This window comes from Lissotriton vulgaris, chromosome 8 (genome assembly GCF_964263255.1).
Source record: "Lissotriton vulgaris chromosome 8, aLisVul1.2, whole genome shotgun sequence".
In the NCBI taxonomy this organism is placed as follows: Eukaryota; Metazoa; Chordata; class Amphibia; order Caudata; family Salamandridae; genus Lissotriton; species Lissotriton vulgaris.
Genome location: NC_141696.1, coordinates 851,067,867 through 851,087,329, shown reverse-complemented (window position 1 = coordinate 851,087,329; position 19,463 = coordinate 851,067,867).

Sequence of the window (19,463 nt, the reverse complement as noted above, 5' to 3'; positions counted from 1 at the left end):
CTATCCCTGCTGACGAGGGGTGATACCCCGAAACACGTGTCCAGGGATGGCGAAGACAGCGAAGATAGCAGAAGATCGAAAGATGATGCATCACAAACACTTTACTACATTGACCAGAGTCCTTAGGGGCGACACCGCCGGTGTGTGAGTAGTGTGCGACCCCACCCCCATTTGTAACTTTAAAGCTCCCTTGAGCAGCGGGCTGACGAGCCTGGGATCCCGCACCTACGCGCCTGAGTGGTACTATACCTGGCAGATATTGGCAGCCATCGGCAACCCCAGTACACGGCCTATCCCTGCTGACGAGGGGTTATACCCCGAAACATGTGTCCAGGGATGGCGAAGACTGCGAAGATAGCAGAAGATCGAAAGATGATGCATCGCAAACACTTTACTGCATTGACCAGAGTCCTTAGGGGCGACACCGCCGGTGTGTGAGTAGTGTGCGACCCCACCCCCATTTGTAACTTTAAAGCTCCCTTGAGCAGCAGGCTGACGAGCCTGGGATCCCGCACCTATGCGCCTGAGTGGTACTATACCTGGCAGATATTGGCAGCCATCGGCAACCCCAGTACACAGCCTATCCCTGCTGACGAGGGGTGATACCCCGAAACACGTGTCCAGGGATGGCGAAGACAGCGAAGATAGCAGAAGATCGAAAGATGATGCATCGCGAACACTTTACTACATTGACCAGAATCCTTAGGGGCGACACCGCCAGTGTGTGAGTAGTGTGCCACCCCACCCCCATTTGTAACTTTAAAGCTCCCTTGAGCAGCAGGCTGACGAGCCTGGGATCCCGCACCTACGCGCCTGAGTGGTACTATACCTGGCAGATATTGGCAGCCATCGGCAACCCCAGTACACAGCCTATCCCTGCTGACGAGGGGTGATACCCCGAAACACGTGTCCAGGGACGGCGAAGACAGCGAAGATAGCAGAAGATCGAAAGATGATGCATCGCGAACACTTTACTACATTGACAAGAGTCCTTAGGGGCGACACCGCCAGTGTGTGAGTAGTGTGCGACCCCATCCCCATTTGTAACTTTCAAGTTCCCTTGAGCAGCGGGCTGACGAGCCTGGGATCCCGCACCTACGCGCCTGAGTGGTACTATACCTGGCAGATATTGGCAGCCATCGGCAACCCCAGTACACAGCCTATCCCTGCTGACGAGGGGTGATACCCCGAAACACGTGTCCAAGGATGGCGAAGACAGTGAAGATAGCAGAAGATCGAAAGATGATGCATCGCGAACACTTTACTACATTGACCAGAGTCCTTAGGGGCGATACCGCCGGTGTGTGAGTAGTGTGCGACCCCATCCCCATTTGTAACTTTCAAGCTCCCTTGAGCAGCAGGCTGACGAGCCTGGGATCCCGCACCTATGCGCCTGAGTGGTACTATACCTGGCAGATATTGGCAGCCATCGGCAACCCCAGTACACAGCCTATCCCTGCTGACGAGGGGTGATACCCCGAAACACGTGTCCAGGGATGGCGACGACAGCGAAGATAGCAGAAGATCGAAAGATGATGCATCGCGAACACTTTACTACATTGACCAGAATCCTTAGGGGCGACACCGCCAGTGTGTGAGTAGTGTGCCACCCCACCCCCATTTGTAACTTTAAAGCTCCCTTGAGCAGCAGGCTGACGAGCCTGGGATCCCGCACCTACGCGCCTGAGTGGTACTATACCTGGCAGATATTGGCAGCCATCGGCAACCCCAGTACACAGCCTATCCCTGCTGACGAGGGGTGATACCCCGAAACACGTGTCCAGGGACGGCGAAGACAGCGAAGATAGCAGAAGATCGAAAGATGATGCATCGCGAACACTTTACTACATTGACAAGAGTCCTTAGGGGCGACACCGCCAGTGTGTGAGTAGTGTGCGACCCCATCCCCATTTGTAACTTTCAAGTTCCCTTGAGCAGCGGGCTGACGAGCCTGGGATCCCGCACCTACGCGCCTGAGTGGTACTATACCTGGCAGATATTGGCAGCCATCGGCAACCCCAGTACACAGCCTATCCCTGCTGACGAGGGGTGATACCCTGAAACACGTGTCCAAGGATGGCGAAGACAGTGAAGATAGCAGAAGATCGAAAGATGATGCATCGCGAACACTTTACTACATTGACCAGAGTCCTTAGGGGCGATACCGCCGGTGTGTGAGTAGTGTGCGACCCCATCCCCATTTGTAACTTTCAAGCTCCCTTGAGCAGCAGGCTGATGAGCCTGGGATCCCGCACCTACGCGCCTGAGTGGCACTATACCTGGCAGATATTGGCAGCCATCGGCAAAACCCGGAACACGTCCTATCCCTGATGACGAGGGGTGATACCCCGAAACACGTGTCCAGGGATGGCGAAGACAGCGAAGATAGCAGAAGATCGAAAGATGATGCATCGCGAACACTTTACTACATTGACCAGAGTCCTTAGGGGCGACACCGCTGGTGTGTGAGTAGTGTGCGACCCCACCCCCATTTGTATCTTTAAAGCTCCCTTGAGCAGTGGGCTGATGAACCTCGGATCCCGCACCTACGTGCCTGAGTGGTACTATACCTGGCAGATATTGGCAGCCATCGGAAAAACCCGGAACACGTCCTATCCCTGCTGACGAGGGGTGATACCCTGAAACACGTGTCCAGGGATGGCGAAAACAGTGAAGATAGCAGAAGATCGAAAGATGATGCATCGCGAACACTTTACTACATTGACCAGAGTCCTTAGGGGCGACACCGCCGGTGTGTGCGTAGTGTGCGACCCCACCCCCATTTGTATCTTTAAAGCTCCCTTGAGCAGCGCGCTGATGAGCCTGGGATCCCGCACCCACGTGCCTGAGTGATACTATACCTGGCAGATACGTACTATCCCTGCTGACGAGGGGTGATACCCCGAAACACGTGTCCAGGGATGGCGAAGACAGCGAAGATAGCAGAAGATCGAAAGATGATGCATCACAAACACTTTACTACATTGACCAGAGTCCTTAGGGGCGACACCGCCGGTGTGTGAGTAGTGTGCGACCCCACCCCCATTTGTAACTTTAAAGGTCCCTTGAGCAGCCGGCTGACGAGCCTGGGATCTCGCACCTACGCGCCTGAGTGGTACTATACCTGGCAGTTATTGGCAGCCATCGGCAACCCCAGTACACGGCCTATCCCTGCTGACGAGGGGTTATACCCCGAAACACGTGTCCAGGGATGGCGAAGACAGCGAAGATAGCAGAAGATCGAAAGATGATGCATCGCGAACACTTTACTACATTGACCAGAGTCCTTAGGAGCGACACCGCCGGTGTGTGAGTAGTGTGCGACCCCACCCCCATTTGTAACTTTAAAGCTCCCTTGAGCAGCAGGCTGACGAGCCTGGGATCCCGCACCTACGCGCCTGAGTGGTACTATACCTGGCAGATATTGGCAGCCATCGGCAACCCCAGTACACAGCCTATCCCTGCTGACGAGGGGTGATACCCCGAAACACGTGTCCAGGGACGGCGAAGACAGCGAAGATAGCAGAAGATCGAAAGATGATGCATCGCGAACACTTTACTACATTGACAAGAGTCCTTAGGGGCGACACCGCCAGTGTGTGAGTAGTGTGCGACCCCATCCCCATTTGTAACTTTCAAGTTCCCTTGAGCAGCGGGCTGACGAGCCTGGGATCCCGCACCTACGCGCCTGAGTGGTACTATACCTGGCAGATATTGGCAGCCAACGGCAACCCCAGTACACAGCCTATCCCTGCTGACGAGGGGTGATACCCCGAAACACGTGTCCAAGGATGGCGAAGACAGTGAAGATAGCAGAAGATCGAAAGATGATGCATCGCGAACACTTTACTACATTGACCAGAGTCCTTAGGGGCGACACCGCCGGTGTGTGAGTAGTGTGCGACCCCATCCCCATTTGTAACTTTCAAGCTCCCTTGAGCAGCAGGCTGATGAGCCTGGGATCCCGCACCTACGCGCCTGAGTGGCACTATACCTGGCAGATATTGGCAGCCATCGGCAAAACCCGGAACACGTCCTATGCCTGATGACGAGGGGTGATACCCCGAAACACGTGTCCAGGGATGGCGAAGACAGCGAAGATAGCAGAAGATCGAAAGATGATGCATCGCGAACACTTTACTACATTGACCAGAGTCCTTAGGGGCGACACCGCCGGTGTGTGAGTAGTGTGCGACCCCACCCCCATTTGTATCTTTAAAGCTCCCTTGAGCAGTGGGCTGATGAACCTCGGATCCCGCACCTACGTGCCTGAGTGGTACTATACCTGGCAGATATTGGCAGCCATCGGAAAAACCCGGAACATGTCCTATCCCTGCTGACGAGGGGTGATACCCTGAAACACGTGTCCAGGGATGGCAAAAACAGTGAAGATAGCAGAAGATCGAAAGATGATGCATCGCGAACACTTTACTACATTGACCAGAGTCCTTAGGGGCGACACCGCCGGTGTGTGCGTAGTGTGCGACCCCACCCCCATTTGTATCTTTAAAGCTCCCTTGAGCAGCGCGCTGATGAGCCTGGGATCCCGCACCCACGTGCCTGAGTGATACTATACCTGGCAGACACGTACTATCCCTGCTGACGAGGGGTGATACCCCGAAACACGTGTCCAGGGATGGCGAAGACAGCGAAGATAGCAGAAGATCGAAAGATGATGCATCACAAACACTTTACTACATTGACCAGAGTCCTTAGGGGCGACACCGCCGGTGTGTGAGTAGTGTGCGACCCCACCCCCATTTGTAACTTTAAAGGTCCCTTGAGCAGCGGGCTGACGAGCCTGGGATCCCGCACCTACGCGCCTGAGTGGTACTATACCTGGCAGATATTGGCAGCCATCGGCAACCCCAGTACACGGCCTATCCCTGCTGACGAGGGGTTATACCCTGAAACACGTGTCCAGGGATGGCGAAGACTGCGAAGATAGCAGAAGATCGAAAGATGATGCATCGCGAACACTTTACTACATTGACCAGAGTCCTTAGGAGCGACACCGCCGGTGTGTGAGTAGTGTGCGACCCCACCCCCATTTGTAACTTTAAAGCTCCCTTGAGCAGCAGGCTGACGAGCCTGGGATCCCGCACCTACGCGCCTGAGTGGTACTATACCTGGCAGATATTGGCAGCCATCGGCAACCCCAGTACACAGCCTATCCCTGCTGACGAGGGGTGATACCCCGAAACACGTGTCCAGGGATGGTGAAGACAGCGAAGATAGCAGAAGATCGAAAGATGATGCATCGCGAACACTTTACTACATTGACCAGAGTCCTTAGGGGCGACACCGCCGGTGTGTGAGTAGTGTGCGACCCCACCCCCATTTGTATCTTTAAATCTCCCTTGAGCAGCGGGCTGATGAGCCTGGGATCCCGCTCCTACGCGCCTGAGTGGCACTATACCTGGTAGATATTGGCAGCCATCGGCAAAACCCGGCACACGTCCTATCCCTGCTGACGAGGGGTGATACCCGGAAACACGTGTCCAGGGTTGGCGATGACAGCGAAGATAGCAGAAGATCGAAAGATGATGCATGGCGAACACTTTACTACATTGACCAGAGTCCTTAGGGGCGACACCGCCGGTGTGTGAGTAGTGTGCGACCCCACCCCCATTTGTATCTTTAAAGCTCCCTTGAGCAGCGCGCTGCTGAGCCTGGGATCCCGCACCTACGTGCCTGAGTGGTACTATAGCTGGCAGATAAGTACTATCCCTGCTGACGAGGGGTTATACCCCTAAACACGTGTCCAGGGATGGCGAAGACTGCGAAGATAGCAGAAGATCGAAAGATGATGCATCGCGAACACTTTACTACATTGACCAGAGTCCTTAGGGGCGACACCGCCGGTGTGTGAGTAGTGTGCGACCCCACCCCCATTTGTAACTTTAAAGCTCCCTTGAACAGCAGGCTGACGAGCCTGGGATCCCGCACCTACGCGCCTGAGTGGTACTATACCTGGCAGATATTGGCAGCCATCGGCAACCCCAGTACACCGCCTATCCCTGCTGACGAGGGGTGATACCCCGAAACACGTGTCCAGGGATGGCGAAGACAGCGAAGATAGCAGAAGATCGAAAGATGATGCATCACAAACACTTTACTACATTGACCAGAGTCCTTAGGGGCGACACCGCCGGTGTGTGAGTAGTGTGCGACCCCACCCCCATTTGTAACTTTAAAGCTCCCTTGAGCAGCGGGCTGACGAGCCTGGGATCCCGCACCTACGCGCCTGAGTGGCACTATACCTGGCAGATATTGGCAGCCATTGGCAACCCCAGTACACGGCCTATCCCTGCTGACGAGGGGTTATACCCCTAAACACATGTCCAGGGATGGTGAAGACTGCGAAGATACCAGAAGATCGAAAGATGATGCATCGCGAACACTTTACTACATTGACCAGAGTCCTTAGGGGCGACACCGCCGGTGTGTAAGTAGTGTGCGACCCCAGCCCCATTTGTAACTTTAATGCTCCCTTGAGCAGCAGGCTGACGAGCCTGGGATCCCGCACCTACGCGCCTGAGTGGTACTATACCTGGCAGATATTGGCAGCCATCGGCAACCCCAGTACACAGCCTATCCCTGCTGACGAGGGGTGATACACGAAACACGTGTCCAGGGATGGTGAAGACAGCGAAGATAGCAGAAGATCGAAAGATGATGCATCGCAAACACTTTACTACATTGACCAGAGTCCATAGGGGCGACACCGCCGGTGTGTGAGTAGTGTGCGACACCCCCCCATTTGTAATTTTAAAGCTTCCTTGAGCAGCGGGCTGACGAGCCTGGGATCCCGCACCTACGCGCCTGAGTGGTACTATACCTGGCAGATATTGGCAGCCATCGGCAACCCCAGTACACGGCCTATCCCTGCTGACGAGGGGTGATACCCCGAAACACGTGTCCAGGGATGGCGAAGACAGCGAAGATAGCAGAAGATCGAAAGATGATGCATCGCGAACACTCTACTACATTGACCAGAGTCCTTAGGGGCGACACCGCCGGTGTGTGAGTAGTGTGCGACCCCACCCACATTTGTAACTTTAAAGCTCCCTTGAGCAGCGGGCTGACAAGCCTGGGATCCCGCACCTACGCGCCTGAGTGGTACTATACCTGGCAGATATTGGCAGCCATTGGCAACCCCAGTACACGGCCTATCCCTGCTGACGAGGGGTGATACCCCGAAACACGTGTCCAGGGATGGCGAAGACAGCGAAGATAGCAGAAGATCGAAAGATGATGCATCGCGATCACTTTACTACATTGACCAGAGTCCATAGGGGCGACACCGCCGGTGTGTGAGTAGTGTGCGACACCCCCCCCATTTGTAATTTTAAAGCTCCGTTGAGCAGCGGGCGGATGAGCCTGGGATCCCGCACCTACGCGCCTGAGTGGTACTATACCTGGCAGATATTGGCAGCCATCGGCAACCCCAGTACACGGCCTATCCCTGCTGACGAGGGGTGATACCCCGAAACACGTGTCCAGGGATGGCGAAGACAGGGAAGATAGCAGAAGATCGAAAGATGATGCATCGCGAACACTTTACTACATTGACCAGAGTCCTTAGGGGCGACACCTCCGGTGTGTGAGTAGTGTGCGACCCCACCCACATTTGTAACTTTAAAGCTCCCTTGAGCAGCGGGCTGACAAGCCTGGGATCCCGCACCTATGCGCCTGAGTGGTACTATACCTGGCAGATATTGGCAGCCATTGGCAACCCCAGTACACGGCCTATCCCTGCTGACGAGGGGTGATACCCCGAAACACGTGTCCAGGGATGGCGAAGACAGCGAAGATAGCAGAAGATCGAAAGATGATGCATCGCGAACACTTTACTACATTGACCAGAGTCCTTAGGGGCGACACCGCCGGTGTGTGAGTAGTGTGCGACCCCACCCCCATTTGTAACTTTAAAGCTCCCTTGAGCAGCGGGCTGACGAGCCTGGGATCCCGCACCTGCGCGCCTGAGTGGTACTATACCTGGCAGATATTGGCAGCCATCGGCAACCTCAGTATACAGCCTATCCCTGCTGACGAGGGGTGATACCCCGAAACACATGTCCAGGGATGGCGAAGACAGCGAAGATAGCAGAAGATCGAAAGATGATGCATCACAAACACTTTACTACATTGACCAGAGTCCTTAGGAGCGACACCGCCGGTGTGTGAGTAGTGTGCGACCCCACCCCCATTTGTAACTTTAAAGCTCCCTTGAGCAGCAGGCTGACGAGCCTGGGATCCCGCACCTACGCGCCTGAGTGGTACTATACCTGGCAGATATTGGCAGCCATCGGCAACCCCAGTACACAGCCTATCCCTGCTGACGAGGGGTGATACCCCAAAACACGTGTCCAGGGATGGTGAAGACAGCGAAGATAGCAGAAGATCGAAAGATGATGCACCGCGAACACTTTACTACATTGACCAGAGTCCTTAGGGGCGACACCGCCGGTGTGTGAGTAGTGTGCGACCCCACCCCCATTTGTATCTTTAAATCTCCCTTGAGCAGCGGGCTGATGAGCCTGGGATCCCGCTCCTACGCGCCTGAGTGGCACTATACCTGGTAGATATTGGCAGCCATCGGCAAAACCCGGCACACGTCCTATCCCTGCTGACGAGGGGTGATACCCAGGAAACACGTGTCCAGGGTTGGCGAAGACAGCGAAGATAGCAGAAGATCGAAAGATGATGCATGGCGAACACTTTACTACATTGACCAGAGTCCTTAGGGGCGACACCGCCGGTGTGTGAGTAGTGTGCGACCCCACCCCCATTTGTATCTTTAAAGCTCCCTTGAGCAGCGCGCTGCTGAGCCTGGGATCCCGCACCTACGTGCCTGAGTGGTACTATAGCTGGCAGATAAGTACTATCCCTGCTGACGAGGGGTTATACCCCTAAACACGTGTCCAGGGTTGGCGAAGACAGCGAAGATAGCAGAAGATCGAAAGATGATGCATCACAAACACTTTACTACATTGACCAGAGTCCTTAGGGGCGACACCGCCGGTGTGTGAGTAGTGTGCGACCCCACCCCCATTTGTAACTTTAAAGCTCCCTTGAGCAGCGGGCTGACGAGCCTGGGATCCAGCATCTACGCGCCTGAGTGGCACTATACCTGGCAGATATTGGCAGCCATTGGCAACCCCAGTACACGGCCTATCCCTGCTGACGAGGGGTTATACCCCTAAACACATGTCCAGGGATGGTGAAGACTGCGAAGATACCAGAAGATCGAAAGATGCTGCATCGCGAACACTTTACTACATTGACCAGAGTCCTTAGGGGCGACACCGCCGGTGTGTAAGTAGTGTGCGACCCCAGCCCCATTTGTAACTTTAATGCTCCCTTAAGCAGCAGCCTGACGAGCCTGGGATCCCGCACCTACGCGCCTGAGTGGTACTATACCTGGCAGATATTGGCAGCCATCGGCAACCCCAGTACACAGCCTATCCCTGCTGACGAGGGGTGATACACGAAACACGTGTCCAGGGATGGTGAAGACAGCGAAGATAGCAGAAGATCGAAAGATGATGCATCGCAAACACTTTACTACATTGACCAGAGTCCATAGGGGCGACACCGCCGGTGTGTGAGTAGTGTGCGACACCCCCCCATTTGTAATTTTAAAGCTCCCTTGAGCAGCGGGCTGACGAGCCTGGGATCCCGCACCTACGCGCCTGAGTGGTACTATACCTGGCAGATATTGGCAGCCATCGGCAACCCCAGTACACGGCCTATCCCTGCTGACGAGGGGTGATACCCCGAAACACGTGTCCAGGGATGGCGAAGACAGCGAAGATAGCAGAAGATCGAAAGATGATGCATCGCGAACACTCTACTACATTGACCAGAGTCCTTAGGGGCGACACCGCCGGTGTGTGAGTAGTGTGCGACCCCACCCACATTTGTAACTTTAAAGCTCCCTTGAGCAGCGGGCTGACAAGCCTGGGATCCCGCACCTACGCGCCTGAGTGGTACTATACCTGGCAGATATTGGCAGCCATTGGCAACCCCAGTACACGGCCTATCCCTGCTGACGAGGGGTGATACCCCGAAACACGTGTCCAGGGATGGCGAAGACAGCGAAGATAGCAGAAGATCGAAAGATGATGCATCGCGATCACTTTACTACATTGACCAGAGTCCATAGGGGCGACACCGCCGGTGTGTGAGTAGTGTGCGACACCCCCCCCATTTGTAATTTTAAAGCTCCGTTGAGCAGCGGGCGGATGAGCCTGGGATCCCGCACCTACGCGCCTGAGTGGTACTATACCTGGCAGATATTGGCAGCCATCGGCAACCCCAGTACATGGCCTATCCCTGCTGACGAGGGGTGATACCCCGAAACACGTGTCCAGGGATGGCGAAGACAGGGAAGATAGCAGAAGATCGAAAGATGATGCATCGCGAACACTTTACTACATTGACCAGAGTCCTTAGGGGCGACACCTCCGGTGTGTGAGTAGTGTGCGACCCCACCCACATTTGTAACTTTAAAGCTCCCTTGAGCAGCGGGCTGACAAGCCTGGGATCCCGCACCTATGCGCCTGAGTGGTACTATACCTGGCAGATATTGGCAGCCATTGGCAACCCCAGTACACGGCCTATCCCTGCTGACGAGGGGTGATACCCCGAAACACGTGTCCAGGGATGGCGAAGACAGCGAAGATAGCAGAAGATCGAAAGATGATGCATCGCGAACACTTTACTACATTGACCAGAGTCCTTAGGGGCGACACCGCCGGTGTGTGAGTAGTGTGCGACCCCACCCCCATTTGTAACTTTGAAGCTCCCTTGAGCAGCGGGCTGACGAGCCTGGGATCCCGCACCTGCGCGCCTGAGTGGTACTATACCTGGCAGATATTGGCAGCCATTGGCAACCCCAGTACACGGCCTATCCCTGCTGACGAGGGGTGATACCCCGAAACACGTGTCCAGGGATGGCGAAGACAGCGAAGATAGCAGAAGATCGAAAGATGATGCATCACAAACACTTTACTACATTGACCAGAGTCCTTAGGAGCGACACCGCCGGTGTGTGAGTAGTGTGCGACCCCACCCCCATTTGTAACTTTAAAGCTCCCTTGAGCAGCAGGCTGACGAGCCTGGGATCCCGCACCTACGCGCCTGAGTGGTACTATACCTGGCAGATATTGGCAGCCATCGGCAACCCCAGTACACAGCCTATCCCTGCTGACGAGGGGTGATACCCCAAAACACGTGTCCAGGGATGGCGAAGACAGCGAAGATAGCAGAAGATCGAAAGATGATGCATCGCGAACACTTTACTACATTGACCAGAGTCCTTAGGGGCGACACCGCCGGTGTGTGAGTAGTGTGCGACCCCACCCCCATTTGTATCTTTAAATCTCCCTTGAGCAGCGGGCTGATGAGCCTGGGATCCCGCTCCTACGCGCCTGAGTGGCACTATACCTGGTAGATATTGGCAGCCATCGGCAAAACCCGGCACACGTCCTATCCCTGCTGACGAGGGGTGATACCCGGAAACACGTGTCCAGGGTTGGCGAAGACAGCGAAGATAGCAGAAGATCGAAAGATGATGCATGGCGAACACTTTACTACATTGACCAGAGTCCTTAGGGGCGACACCGCCGGTGTGTGAGTAGTGTGCGACCCCACCCCCATTTGTATCTTTAAAGCTCCCTTGAGCAGCGCGCTGCTGAGCCTGGGATCCCGCACCTACGTGCCTGAGTGGTACTATAGCTGGCAGATAAGTACTATCCCTGCTGACGAGGGGTTATACCCCTAAACACGTGTCCAGGGATGGCGAAGACTGCGAAGATAGCAGAAGATCGAAAGATGATGCATCGCAAACACTTTACTACATTGACCAGAGTCCTTAGGGGCGACACCGCCGGTGTGTGAGTAGTGTGCGACCCCACCCCCATTTGTAACTTTAAAGCTCCCTTGAACAGCAGGCTGACGAGCCTGGGATCCCGCACCTACGCGCCTGAGTGGTACTATACCTGGCAGATATTGGCAGCCATCGGCAACCCCAGTACACCGCCTATCCCTGCTGACGAGGGGTGATACCCCGAAACACGTGTCCAGGGATGGCAAAGACAGCGAAGATAGCAGAAGATCGAAAGATGATGCATCACAAACACTTTACTACATTGACCAGAGTCCTTAGGGGCGACACCGCCGGTGTGTGAGTAGTGTGCGACCCCACCCCCATTTGTAACTTTAAAGCTCCCTTGAGCAGCGGGCTGACGAGCCTGGGATCCCGCACCTACGCGCCTGAGTGGCACTATACCTGGCAGATATTGGCAGCCATTGGCAACCCCAGTACACGGCCTATCCCTGCTGACGAGGGGTTATACCCCTAAACACATGTCCAGGGATGGTGAAGACTGCGAAGATACCAGAAGATCGAAAGATGATGCATCGCGAACACTTTACTACATTGACCAGAGTCCTTAGGGGCGACACCGCCGGTGTGTAAGTAGTGTGCGACCCCAGCCCCATTTGTAACTTTAATGCTCCCTTGAGCAGCAGGCTGACGAGCCTGGGATCCCGCACCTACGCGCCTGAGTGGTACTATACCTGGCAGATATTGGCAGCCATCGGCAACCCCAGTACACAGCCTATCCCTGCTGACGAGGGGTGATACACGAAACACGTGTCCAGGGATGGTGAAGACAGCGAAGATAGCAGAAGATCGAAAGATGATGCATCGCGAACACTTTACTACATTGACCAGAGTCCATAGGGGCGACACCGCCGGTGTGTGAGTAGTGTGCGACACCCCCCCATTTGTAATTTTAAAGCTCCCTTGAGCAGCGGGCTGACGAGCCTGGGATCCCGCACCTACGCGCCTGAGTGGTACTATACCTGGCAGATATTGGCAGCCATTGGCAACCCCAGTACACGGCCTATCCCTGCTGACGAGGGGTGATACCCCGAAACACGTGTCCAGGGATGGCGAAGACAGCGAAGATAGCAGAAGATCGAAAGATGATGCATCGCGAACACTCTACTACATTGACCAGAGTCCTTAGGGGCGACACCGCCGGTGTGTGAGTAGTGTGCGACCCCACCCACATTTGTAACTTTAAAGCTCCCTTGAGCAGCGGGCTGACAAGCCTGGGATCCCGCACCTACGCGCCTGAGTGGTACTATACCTGGCAGATATTGGCAGCCATTGGCAACCCCAGTACACGGCCTATCCCTGCTGACGAGGGGTGATACCCCGAAACACGTGTCCAGGGATGGCGAAGACAGCGAAGATAGCAGAAGATCGAAAGATGATGCATCGCGATCACTTTACTACATTGACCAGAGTCCATAGGGGCGACACCGCCGGTGTGTGAGTAGTGTGCGACACCCCCCCATTTGTAATTTTAAAGCTCCCTTGAGCAGCGGGCTGACGAGCCTGGGATCCCGCACCTACGCGCCTGAGTGGTACTATACCTGGCAGATATTGGCAGCCATCGGCAACCCCAGTACACGGCCTATCCCTGCTGACGAGGGGTGATACCCCGAAACACGTGTCCAGGGATGGCGAAGACAGCGAAGATAGCAGAAGATCGAAAGATGATGCATCGCGAACACTCTACTACATTGACCAGAGTCCTTAGGGGCGACACCGCCGGTGTGTGAGTAGTGTGCGACCCCACCCACATTTGTAACTTTAAAGCTCCCTTGAGCAGCGGGCTGACAAGCCTGGGATCCCGCACCTACGCGCCTGAGTGGTACTATACCTGGCAGATATTGGCAGCCATTGGCAACCCCAGTACACGGCCTATCCCTGCTGACGAGGGGTGATACCCCGAAACACGTGTCCAGGGATGGCGAAGACAGCGAAGATAGCAGAAGATCGAAAGATGATGCATCGCGATCACTTTACTACATTGACCAGAGTCCATAGGGGCGACACCGCCGGTGTGTGAGTAGTGTGCGACACCCCCCCCATTTGTAATTTTAAAGCTCCGTTGAGCAGCGGGCGGATGAGCCTGGGATCCCGCACCTACGCGCCTGAGTGGTACTATACCTGGCAGATATTGGCAGCCATCGGCAACCCCAGTACACGGCCTATCCCTGCTGACGAGGGGTGATACCCCGAAACACGTGTCCAGGGATGGCGAAGACAGGGAAGATAGCAGAAGATCGAAAGATGATGCATCGCGAACACTTTACTACATTGACCAGAGTCCTTAGGGGCGACACCTCCGGTGTGTGAGTAGTGTGCGACCCCACCCACATTTGTAACTTTAAAGCTCCCTTGAGCAGCGGGCTGACAAGCCTGGGATCCCGCACCTATGCGCCTGAGTGGTACTATACCTGGCAGATATTGGCAGCCATTGGCAACCCCAGTACACGGCCTATCCCTGCTGACGAGGGGTGATACCCCGAAACACGTGTCCAGGGATGGCGAAGACAGCGAAGATAGCAGAAGATCGAAAGATGATGCATCGCGAACACTTTACTACATTGACCAGAGTCCTTAGGGGCGACACCGCCGGTGTGTGAGTAGTGTGCGACCCCACCCCCATTTGTAACTTTGAAGCTCCCTTGAGCAGCGGGCTGACGAGCCTGGGATCCCGCACCTGCGCGCCTGAGTGGTACTATACCTGGCAGATATTGGCAGCCATTGGCAACCCCAGTACACGGCCTATCCCTGCTGACGAGGGGTGATACCCCGAAACACGTGTCCAGGGATGGCGAAGACAGCGAAGATAGCAGAAGATCGAAAGATGATGCATCACAAACACTTTACTACATTGACCAGAGTCCTTAGGAGCGACACCGCCGGTGTGTGAGTAGTGTGCGACCCCACCCCCATTTGTAACTTTAAAGCTCCCTTGAGCAGCAGGCTGACGAGCCTGGGATCCCGCACCTACGCGCCTGAGTGGTACTATACCTGGCAGATATTGGCAGCCATCGGCAACCCCAGTACACAGCCTATCCCTGCTGACGAGGGGTGATACCCCAAAACACGTGTCCAGGGATGGCGAAGACAGCGAAGATAGCAGAAGATCGAAAGATGATGCATCGCGAACACTTGACTACATTGACCAGAGTCCTTAGGGGCGACACCGCCGGTGTGTGAGTAGTGTGCGACCCCACCCCCATTTGTATCTTTAAATCTCCCTTGAGCAGCGGGCTGATGAGCCTGGGATCCCGCTCCTACGCGCCTGAGTGGCACTATACCTGGTAGATATTGGCAGCCATCGGCAAAACCCGGCACACGTCCTATCCCTGCTGACGAGGGGTGATACCCGGAAACACGTGTCCAGGGTTGGCGAAGACAGCGAAGATAGCAGAAGATCGAAAGATGATGCATGGCGAACACTTTACTACATTGACCAGAGTCCTTAGGGGCGACACCGCCGGTGTGTGAGTAGTGTGCGACCCCACCCCCATTTGTATCTTTAAAGCTCCCTTGAGCAGCGCGCTGCTGAGCCTGGGATCCCGCACCTACGTGCCTGAGTGGTACTATAGCTGGCAGATAAGTACTATCCCTGCTGACGAGGGGTTATACCCCTAAACACGTGTCCAGGGATGGCGAAGACTGCGAAGATAGCAGAAGATCGAAAGATGATGCATCGCAAACACTTTACTACATTGACCAGAGTCCTTAGGGGCGACACCGCCGGTGTGTGAGTAGTGTGCGACCCCACCCCCATTTGTAACTTTAAAGCTCCCTTGAACAGCAGGCTGACGAGCCTGGGATCCCGCACCTACGCGCCTGAGTGGTACTATACCTGGCAGATATTGGCAGCCATCGGCAACCCCAGTACACCGCCTATCCCTGCTGACGAGGGGTGATACCCCGAAACACGTGTCCAGGGATGGCGAAGACAGCGAAGATAGCAGAAGATCGAAAGATGATGCATCACAAACACTTTACTACATTGACCAGAGTCCTTAGGGGCGACACCGCCGGTGTGTGAGTAGTGTGCGACCCCACCCCCATTTGTAACTTTAAAGCTCCCTTGAGCAGCGGGCTGACGAGCCTGGGATCCCGCACCTACGCGCCTGAGTGGCACTATACCTGGCAGATATTGGCAGCCATTGGCAACCCCAGTACACGGCCTATCCCTGCTGACGAGGGGTTATACCCCTAAACACATGTCCAGGGATGGTGAAGACTGCGAAGATACCAGAAGATCGAAAGATGATGCATCGCGAACACTTTACTACATTGACCAGAGTCCTTAGGGGCGACTCCGCCGGTGTGTAAGTAGTGTGCGACCCCAGCCCCATTTGTAACTTTAATGCTCCCTTGAGCAGCAGGCTGACGAGCCTGGGATCCCGCACCTACGCGCCTGAGTGGTACTATACCTGGCAGATATTGGCAGCCATCGGCAACCCCAGTACACAGCCTATCCCTGCTGACGAGGGGTGATACACGAAACACGTGTCCAGGGATGGTGAAGACAGCGAAGATAGCAGAAGATCGAAAGATGATGCATCGCGAACACTTTACTACATTGACCAGAGTCCATAGGGGCGACACCGCCGGTGTGTGAGTAGTGTGCGACACCCCCCCATTTGTAATTTTAAAGCTCCCTTGAGCAGCGGGCTGACGAGCCTGGGATCCCGCACCTACGCGCCTGAGTGGTACTATACCTGGCAGATATTGGCAGCCATCGGCAACCCCAGTACACGGCCTATCCCTGCTGACGAGGGGTGATACCCCGAAACACGTGTCCAGGGATGGCGAAGACAGCGAAGATAGCAGAAGATCGAAAGATGATGCATCGCGAACACTCTACTACATTGACCAGAGTCCTTAGGGGCGACACCGCCGGTGTGTGAGTAGTGTGCGACCCCACCCACATTTGTAACTTTAAAGCTCCCTTGAGCAGCGGGCTGACAAGCCTGGGATCCCGCACCTACGCGCCTGAGTGGTACTATACCTGGCAGATATTGGCAGCCATTGGCAACCCCAGTACACGGCCTATCCCTGCTGACGAGGGGTGATACCCCGAAACACGTGTCCAGGGATGGCGAAGACAGCGAAGATAGCAGAAGATCGAAAGATGATGCATCGCGATCACTTTACTACATTGACCAGAGTCCATAGGGGCGACACCGCCGGTGTGTGAGTAGTGTGCGACACCCCCCCCATTTGTAATTTTAAAGCTCCGTTGAGCAGCGGGCGGATGAGCCTGGGATCCCGCACCTACGCGCCTGAGTGGTACTATACCTGGCAGATATTGGCAGCCATCGGCAACCCCAGTACACGGCCTATCCCTGCTGACGAGGGGTGATACCCCGAAACACGTGTCCAGGGATGGCGAAGACAGGGAAGATAGCAGAAGATCGAAAGATGATGCATCGCGAACACTTTACTACATTGACCAGAGTCCTTAGGGGCGACACCTCCGGTGTGTGAGTAGTGTGCGACCCCACCCACATTTGTAACTTTAAAGCTCCCTTGAGCAGCGGGCTGACAAGCCTGGGATCCCGCACCTATGCGCCTGAGTGGTACTATACCTGGCAGATATTGGCAGCCATTGGCAACCCCAGTACACGGCCTATCCCTGCTGACGAGGGGTGATACCCCGAAACACGTGTCCAGGGATGGCGAAGACAGCGAAGATAGCAGAAGATCGAAAGATGATGCATCGCGAACACTTTACTACATTGACCAGAGTCCTTAGGGGCGACACCGCCGGTGTGTGAGTAGTGTGCGACCCCACCCCCATTTGTAACTTTAAAGCTCCCTTGAGCAGCGGGCTGACGAGCCTGGGATCCCGAACCTGCGCGCCTGAGTGGTACTATACCTGGCAGATATTGGCAGCCATCGGCAACCTCAGTATACAGCCTATCCCTGCTGACGAGGGGTGATACCCCGAAACACGTGTCCAGGGATGGCGAAGACAGCGAAGATAGCAGAAGATCGAAAGATGATGCATCACAAACACTTTACTACATTGACCAGAGTCCTTAGGGGCGACACCGCCGGTGTGTGAGTAGTGTCAACCCCACCCCCATTTGTAACTTTAAAGCTCCCTTGAGCAGCGGGCTGACGAGCCTGGGATCCCACACCTACGCGCCTGAGTGGTACTATACCTGGCAGATATTGGCAGCCATCGGCAACCCCAGTACACGGCCTATCCCTGCTGACGAGGGGTTATACCCCGAAACACGTGTCCAGGGATGGCGAAGACTGCGAAGATAGCAGAAGATCAAAAGATGATGCATCGCGAACACTTTACTACATTGACCAGAGTCCTTAGGGGCGACACCGCCGGTGTGTGAGTAGTGTGCGACCCCACCCCCATTTGTAACTTTAAAGCTCCCTTGAGCAGCAGGCTGACGAGCCTGGTATCCCGAACCTACGCGCCTGAGTGGTACTATACCTGGCAGATATTGGCAGCCATCGGCAACCCCAGTACACAGCCTATCCCTGCTGACGAGGGGTGATACCCCGAAACACGTGTCCAGGGATGGCGAAGACAGCGAAGATAGCAGAAGATCGAAAGATGATGCATCGCGAACACTTTACTTCATTGACCAGAGTCCTTAGGGGCGACACCGCCGGTGTGTGAGTAGTGTGCGACCCCACCCCCGCATGCCACAATTACTTGGTGTTTTGGCATTGGTAAGGAATTCCTTGAAATTGCCCGCTGAAGTTTGTGAACTTTTCACAAGGCGAAGTTCCCAATAGATCATATGGCATGCGTTCAACAGCTTGCTTGCCAGCACCTCAGTCAATGCCCATGTAGTTGATGTGGGTGGAACTCTACCAGAGGTTTTCCTATCGTTCTTTAGTTTGCTCCGGGGCACTTGACTGGCATGGGCCAGAGATGGATAAGAGAGCTGTGTTTTTTTTTGTCTTCTTCCTAATTTCAAACTAAGCCCTCATTCAAGCAGAGCCACTTTTAACCAAGAATGGGTTTTCCATCTCGAACGACACTGCTTCTTCCGAACAACTCTGCAACACATTTTCCGACATTGGGCTCAAGAGAGGATGTGGCGTAAAGGCCAGAGCTTCTGACTTTGTTACTGGGGAACCAGGTCCAAGTCTGGGCGACGGGTCACATCCTCTGATTCTTTGCAAATCACTGAATCTCCCCGTGCCCACCAAAAATGAATGTGTCCCTGTGTAACATAACTGGTGCCCATGTGAAGCCCTTCCTTACCTTTTTGCCAAGTTTGTGCTATATAAAACTGCAACAAAAAAAACGCAACTATATACCTTGTCTTATCAAAACTCAATCACGCTAATGGCCTATGCCATGTCTCTCATATATCAATCATGAGATGACAGAGAATTAAAAACTCTGCTGGTACGCTACTCTTATATGTAAAGGTATGAGCCCATACCCCCCTGCCTTGAATTCACTCGCTTGGATACTGGTACCTAGAAGATCTACTTTCATCACCCACAAGGCAATAAATGGTAAAGGGCCTATATTCCTCAGGAAGAAAATCACCAACAACTTCCAACCCATGAATCTGTACTC